The following is a 7,210-nucleotide window of genomic DNA, read 5'->3' on the forward strand; positions in this document are numbered from 1 at the left end:
AAGGAGGCGTGTCTGACCAGATTGCGTGTGCGCCGCGAATAATGTTGTATAAATTACTGGGTTTGCTTAGCGAACACCAGCGACTAATCTGGAACGTACGGCGTGCCATGTATGACTCGACCCGTGGGATTAGATTCGACGACCAACGACTGTGCTCGCCGCTGTCGCTGGGATCTCAGCGTTGCTTGTTTTTCTGAGTAGTAGTTCGCACACTAAAGAGTTTGGATTTCTAACTCACCGTTTTACCCGTAAGTGGTCCTTTATACCATCATTACAACGTGACATTATTGCAGGATGAGTTCGACAAAGATTAGATTCTGTAGGAAATGCACGGAATGAGGCTTAATGACGCAGAACATGGAGCCGCCATGCTGACATAGTTACATTGATCTGTCGCGTATCTTGTGATGGTTGCTGATGTCTTATCTCGCCTTCTTAGCCAAAAAATGAAGAGGCGAACGAAAAGAGTTGTACAAAATGTCGGAACAGAAGGACATGTAAAATCAAGAGTGTAGTTTGAATGAACTAACTATCGTTTTCACGGACTATCTGTTTTGTGGTTCACTAGAAAGCCTAACATTCACACCCCGTGGTTGATTAGTGGCTTTGGGGTTGCGCTGCTAAGCACGAGGCCACGGGATCGAATCCCGGACCCGGCGGCAGCATTTCGAAGGGGACGAAATACAAAAACGCCTGTGTACCGTGCATTGGGTTCACGTTCAAGAAGCCCAGGTGGTCCAAATAATTCCGGAGTCCCCCTCTACGGCTTCTATCATAATGACATCCTGGTCGTGGCACGTAAAACAGCAGAATTTAATAAAGTCAATTATTGCTTAACATTCGAATTATCTGCACCCAAAGCAGTTTATTCGAGAAACATCTGGAAAACAAATTAAATTGAACTTTTCAATCTGCGTAGTTGCCGGACACAGTGAAAAGATAACTGGGACAAATGGCAATAGCATGCGACAAAAACGAAGCCGCTCGACGCACCTGCGTAAAGGCGGCAAAGTATTGATTTCATAAAAAGTTGTGACTTAGGCCTTGTAAACAGTGGTAAATGTATAAGAGGTCCCCGCAACCCCTTAATCTGAATGTAGAGAGGTCAGGGACGTGTTTTCCTTGTTGTTTTTTCTTGCTATGCGAATTTTTTTTCCGGCGAGGGAATGAATAGTAACCGACGGACCAATAGACGAGCACGTAGCTGTGACGTAATCGCAGATGTCCGGACAGCTGCTTGGGTCGGCCCGTGCACATCGCTGCTGGCAACGAGACAATTAGACATCGGTTATAAGTTGTTTTTCACGCAAAATAATATAGCAGCTGCAATGAAGTGACGTCTAAATTTTATCTTTCCTGACAGGCGGCGACACCTGTCAGCCCTCAAGCAGGAACACGGGCTGCTGATACGCGACAAATTCAACCCGGACCAGCGTCTGACCCTCGCGCTGTATATACCGCAAGGCGACTAGCCTTAGAACTCGCTCGCATGAATCTCGCTGCTTATACGCCACCGATATATCTGCCTATCTTGCTTTATTTTGTAACATTTTTACGAGGAGAAGGTTAAGGGATCTCAAACGTATGTATTTATGATTGTCAGCGGTTGTTTTTCCAGAGCCGTCCACTACTGCTAAAAAGCGAAAGTGGGATATGGCATCTTTGGGGATTTTTGGGGTACCGTAGGCACGAAGGCAGCTGGTAAACCCACGCACTTTGCCTCCGCCGGCGACAGAAACATCACCTACAGCTTGTTTCTCAAGCAAGATATTGACCGCTAGTAGGATGTCTAAATTGGGTCTTCAACGGCATGTGTCGTCTAAAGTCAAACATGCATCTAACATGAACGGGTGCTAAAAAATTTTATTCTGGGGTTTTTTTGCAGGCCAAAACCAAGATACGATTATGAGGCACGTCGTAGCGGTGGATGTCGGATTAATTTTGATCACCTGGGGTTCTTTAACGCGTGTACTCAGTGCACGGTACACGGGCGTTCTTGCATTTCGCTCCCATCTAAACGCGGCCGGGATTTGATACTGTGCATTCGGGCTTAGCAACCTAATGGAGATGACGCAGCACGTCCAGAGGGAAGCGTGAGATAGAAGCCCGGCAGCATACACTCCTACATGACTCGTTTAGGTGGTGGCAGTACGATATGTCGGCATGATGCTTCAGTGTGCTAATCGCAGTTAACGTCGACATTAATCACGCGATGGATTCTGCCTGAATTTTGCGGAGGCCGAAGATAGCTGCCTTAGGAAAAAAACATAGCGCAGAAAGTATTTGTAACAGGATGAGGCAGGCGTCTGCTGCAGCCAAAGTCCGGAAACGGCTCAGCCCATCGTAATGTAATGCAAATGTAATGTAACTCACCTAACAATACCCGTAGGGAACGTCCACATTCCAGAATTAAGTTCTGGGATTAAAAGCGGTTAACAGTAGCGTTAACTGATCAGCAGTCGATATAAGCAAGGTACGTTTATAGTATACTAGTGGAAAAAAGCGGGAAGGCATTGATAGAACTGGATTCGTTAGACATAGGTAACTGTACAATATCGAGATATAACTTTCACTGAAGAAATAAAAAAAAGATCAACTAGAGATAGGCAAAAGACTAGACTGTAATTGATGTTAGAACACCTGATTAGATCAAGTGAACTAGGTGCCTATTTGTCGTCATCCTGTTTCAAAGAGCCTGTCAATGAAAATCATTATTATCATGATGGCGGCGAATCTTATCGCCCCCTGGCCGTGGTGGATGTGGCGTACCAGAAGCAGCCACAAATTCTGAAGCAGGTCTTCGGGTGATGTGGTCCAGCTCGCCTAGCTTTAACACATTGATGGAGGGACGTTGGCTTGCGTGATAATATGGGGTGAGGTGAGGGCATGGAGGCAATCCCAATACGCGTGTATCACGCTGGGATGCTGCCTGCGGACCTTCGAGATGGAGTGGCCTGATCTGCGCTCAGTGTGATGAATGATTGCGCCAGTCATCCCAAAGGGGGAATGAACGGCAGGCTCTGCCATCTCCTTCTCCTTGGCGAAGAGTACAAGAAAGTTCATTTCATTTATTTATTCATTAGGGGGGGGGGGGTGGATAAGGGTTTGGGATTTTCGCATGAGAGCTGCATATGAGCGCGGACCGAGTCATGAGGGAGTCGCGAGGAACATATAGCATTCGCGGGCCTCCTTGAGTTGAGCGTGGTGTTACCTGCGGTGCTTCAGCTCGACAGTGCGTTTGCTTCGATAAGCAGCACAATGCCGCATCCTCCGTGCTCCGCGACGAGTAATCGGGAAATCTACCACAAGATATCTTTGTCTTCATTATTAAGATAGATCGCCCGCGTGGGGCTTCGTTCAAGTATTAAGAACAAAATGCATATGCGCCGCGTGAACTACGTATAATAACAGTGGACCTGCTACGCCAGATAAAGACGATGTCGGAAGCTGACTGCATCATCTGCAGCACACTGTTAAAATTTTGTGGGTGACTGTCACAGATGTTCCATCAGTACACAGGCTTGAAAGACATAGCGGTGTGTAAGAAAAAATTACACCATCTCCCACTAAAGGGAACCATGTGTGGATGCGAAGCAGCTGGGAGATGGTTAGCTTGAGCGGGAGATGGTTTCGCGGCAGCGGCCTGAGCGCTCATCGCGGCGCTGCAGAATGAGAGAATGAGGCGCGCGCGCTCCGTCATTTTCATACCGCGGAACTACCGTGGCGCCCCCAGCGGAGTATGCAGCTGTCGCACCACCTGTCGAGCGCGCCACTCCGGATTCCTAGAGGAGAGAAAGGGGGGAGCGTAGGAGATGAGAGAGAGGGGGAGGGGACGCGCATGCGCTGTGGGGGTGTGGCAGCGCCACTCCGTAGAGTATTACTAGAGAAGAGAAAGGGGGAGCGTAGGAGAGGAGGCAGAGGGGGAGGGGACGCGTATGCGCTGTGGGGGTGTGGAACGTGGGCGCCTCTCCGTACAGGATTCCTAGAGGAGAGAAAGGGGGAGCGTAGGAGAAGAGAGAGAGGGGAGGGGACGAGCATGCGCTGTGGGGGTGTGGGACGCGGGACAACGGACAGAGCCGCCGGCAAGAAATGCTTCGCATTTAAAACTCTTCTTATCCCCATCCCAGGTTTTGTTCCGGCTTTTGTGACGTGAGCGCCGTCGTCACATCGTCGTTGCCTGCCGCGGTTGCCGCCATGCCCTATAGATGTCGTTAGCATCTTCGCTGAATCGTCGTCGTGCCGTTGCACTCGTCGTCGTCCTTGTCGCTGTTGTCCGGCCAGCTATAGCTGATTTGGGCGACGCTTAACGCACTTTTTTTTCTTGATCCTTCGCAACCGCTATTCATGATGTAAGAGGAAACATTCCATGCTTGTCAGTAGTTCAGTATACAGAAAAAGAGTTTCACGCATCACTATGTTCTCGTTGCACTAGGTTCTCGTATGACCTAAAGGTTCTGTTTTCTGTGGGCTCATTTGAATATAAACAGTGCTACAATCGTTTGCACCTCATTGTCAGAATATATTTTTCTTTGCACCCCTCCATACTCACCCGATGAAGTAAACTATAGTTCCAATAAAGATAATTTGTTTTGCGGCAGAAAACACCTGCCTACTCCCTACGCTCTACCGCGAGATTTTGCGTTACCGTAAGTACAGTACAGGTGAAGAGACCTCACAAATGTTGACTCCTTGAAAACACTACGGTCAGGCTGGTTTAGTTTCACCACGGAAGAACGCATGAGGGACGCTCATTCAATTTCGCAAATCTCCCCCGCTTTCTCGAAACCACGAGAATAACGAAGAGACGAAAGCCTACATCGTATATAGTGGAGGACAAAATGTATTACCTTTCATCTGCATCGTTCGCGCTTCTCTCGAGTGTCTGCCCGCCCTTGTTTCAACAGTCGCCACGTATATACCTCACTCACAGAATCCTAAAGCCCGAGGCTACAAATCAGACTGCTCGATAAAAACGTAAAGAAAGGTTGCGCAGAGGAAATGAACACGAAAGGAAGCGAACGCGATTTGAGTATGAAGTTCGCACTGGACGTAAATATAAAGCTGCAGAGGAGGGAAATGAAGGCGAAAGCACGAACCGCGTCAGGAAGGTCATCAGAGGCAGCGAGACGAAGTGGTCCATAGCACTCGCAGTTGGGGGGGACGACGCCTTCACGGCGGTTGCCTGGCGAATGGGAGCGACTATCTCGGGGACCCTCCAATGTGCGCGTGAATGACCACTACCACCGAGAGCCCCTATCACTTCTACGAGAAAAAAGGCGAGGGGAGGGCGCGGGAAGCAAGAAAAAAAAGAAAAGGGAAGAGACAGCCGGAAACCCCGTTCCCCAACTTCCGCTTCCTGCGCCGTCGCATTCCTATACGCAAAAGGAGGGCGACTATGCGGCCGAAGAGTGTTGTCCAGCATCCCGCGTATCTTATTTTTCGGGAGCTCTCTTCCTTTTTTTGCTTTCTTGTTCGCGGGCCGAGTCCTCTGAAGTGAAGAGGTCTGACTGAGGGGCAAGAGCGGAGCGGATGCGCGTTTATGGCTCAGTCTTGGGGCGCTGCCGGAGTGCATCGCCGGCTCGCAAGAGTATGCTGGCATTTTCAACGTGATCGCGCATAAACAAGCATTCGGTACGAAAGGAAGAATCTTTTTATGAAAGTAAAAAAAAAAAGATGCAGAGACTGTTTTTTTTTCTTCTTGCGTTGCCCGATCTTATTTTTAGCCCTAATACTGAGTGTTATGCAGAGAAGAAACGTTATTATCAGATTGCATTTTTTTAGAAGAATCTGTCAATGATTCTTTTGTTTTTGGTAACTGTATGCGAGGAGATGCTAGTGCCTGTTAGTCGAAACCGGCTGCTACTCTTCAGAAAAAAAAGTGCATGAAAGGTGGACTGGTGAAGCTACTTCGGACTTGGTGTGCACTTGAGGAGCTGAAAAACAGAAACAACAATCCCTGGCAGAGTAAGACCTTGTGGATAGTCATCTACATTATCATGAATATAAGTACTTTTATTTGTTTGTGGAACCATGCATGTTTGTGCGTGTTCTTGTACTATATTCTGTGATTTTCCTGACTAGTCTGCAAAACATTGTGTGTTTTTGTGCTCTTTCAGTGTTTTTGGATGCTTTTCGTGATTTTGCTTGCCTTTTCCTCATATTACTGCACTCACTCACTACGGGGAAATTCACATGAAGACATTGTGTGTGTGTGTGTGTGTGTGTGTGTGTGTGTGTGTGTGTTGCCGGGAGGGGGGTGAAGAATAATATAATTTAAAATTAAAATTTGAAAAATTAGATATTTAAACTAAACATAATAGTTATAAATACTTGGATATTGGAGAAAGGAAAACATTCTTTAGATCACTAACACAAGCGGCGTTATCTTATTTGTGATGTTCAACGGATATTCTCTATGTTATTTAGCAATGCACGTTGCAGAATTTGAAATAGATGGAGATAATTTAGCAATGTCAGACTCGACATGTCTAAGTAGAGCGCGAATGAATGAATGAATGAATGAATGAATGAATGAATGAATGAATGAATGAATGAATGAATGAATGAATGAATGAATGTTTATTTTCCACAAAACAAGGACAATACAGTGATGAGGTGGAAAAGTGGGGAAAACGCTGCTCATGACTGCTTTACTGGCCCCAAGAAACCCGAGACATCCGAGAAGCAAGGGCGGAGCAGCATATATCATAATAATTATAAAAAATAGCGATTATATAAATACAAATAGGTAGATCATCTAGTCATCAAATAGATACCTATTTGAATCATAACTGAATCGGACACAGTGGAGACATGAAAAAGACATAATTGAATTATTTAGAGGCGTGAAGCAAAGAGAAAAAAGATCTGCTGGAGAACACGACAGTACATCAATTTCATTACTCATCAGTTCATTAAGTAGCCTAAGCAGTTTAGAGCATAGCATTTGCATGCCGTAATTGGTACGTGAGTGCGGTCCTGGCCAGTATTCCGGAAATCGGGTTGCGTGGGGAGCTCTGCGCTTGTTGACTTGGGCTATTGATTTTATAACATTTATATTTCTTTTGTGCTCTTTTTTATAGAGTATTTTCAGTTGGTATTCCATACAATTTGTAATTTTCAAAGTTTTAAGCTCTTGAAATAAGGAGGCTAATGGGAAGTCGTACGGCTTGTTGCATGTAGCACAAGAACCTTTCTTTTGTAGTACGTA

This window comes from Dermacentor silvarum, chromosome 6 (genome assembly GCF_013339745.2).
Source record: "Dermacentor silvarum isolate Dsil-2018 chromosome 6, BIME_Dsil_1.4, whole genome shotgun sequence".
In the NCBI taxonomy this organism is placed as follows: domain Eukaryota; kingdom Metazoa; phylum Arthropoda; class Arachnida; order Ixodida; family Ixodidae; genus Dermacentor; species Dermacentor silvarum.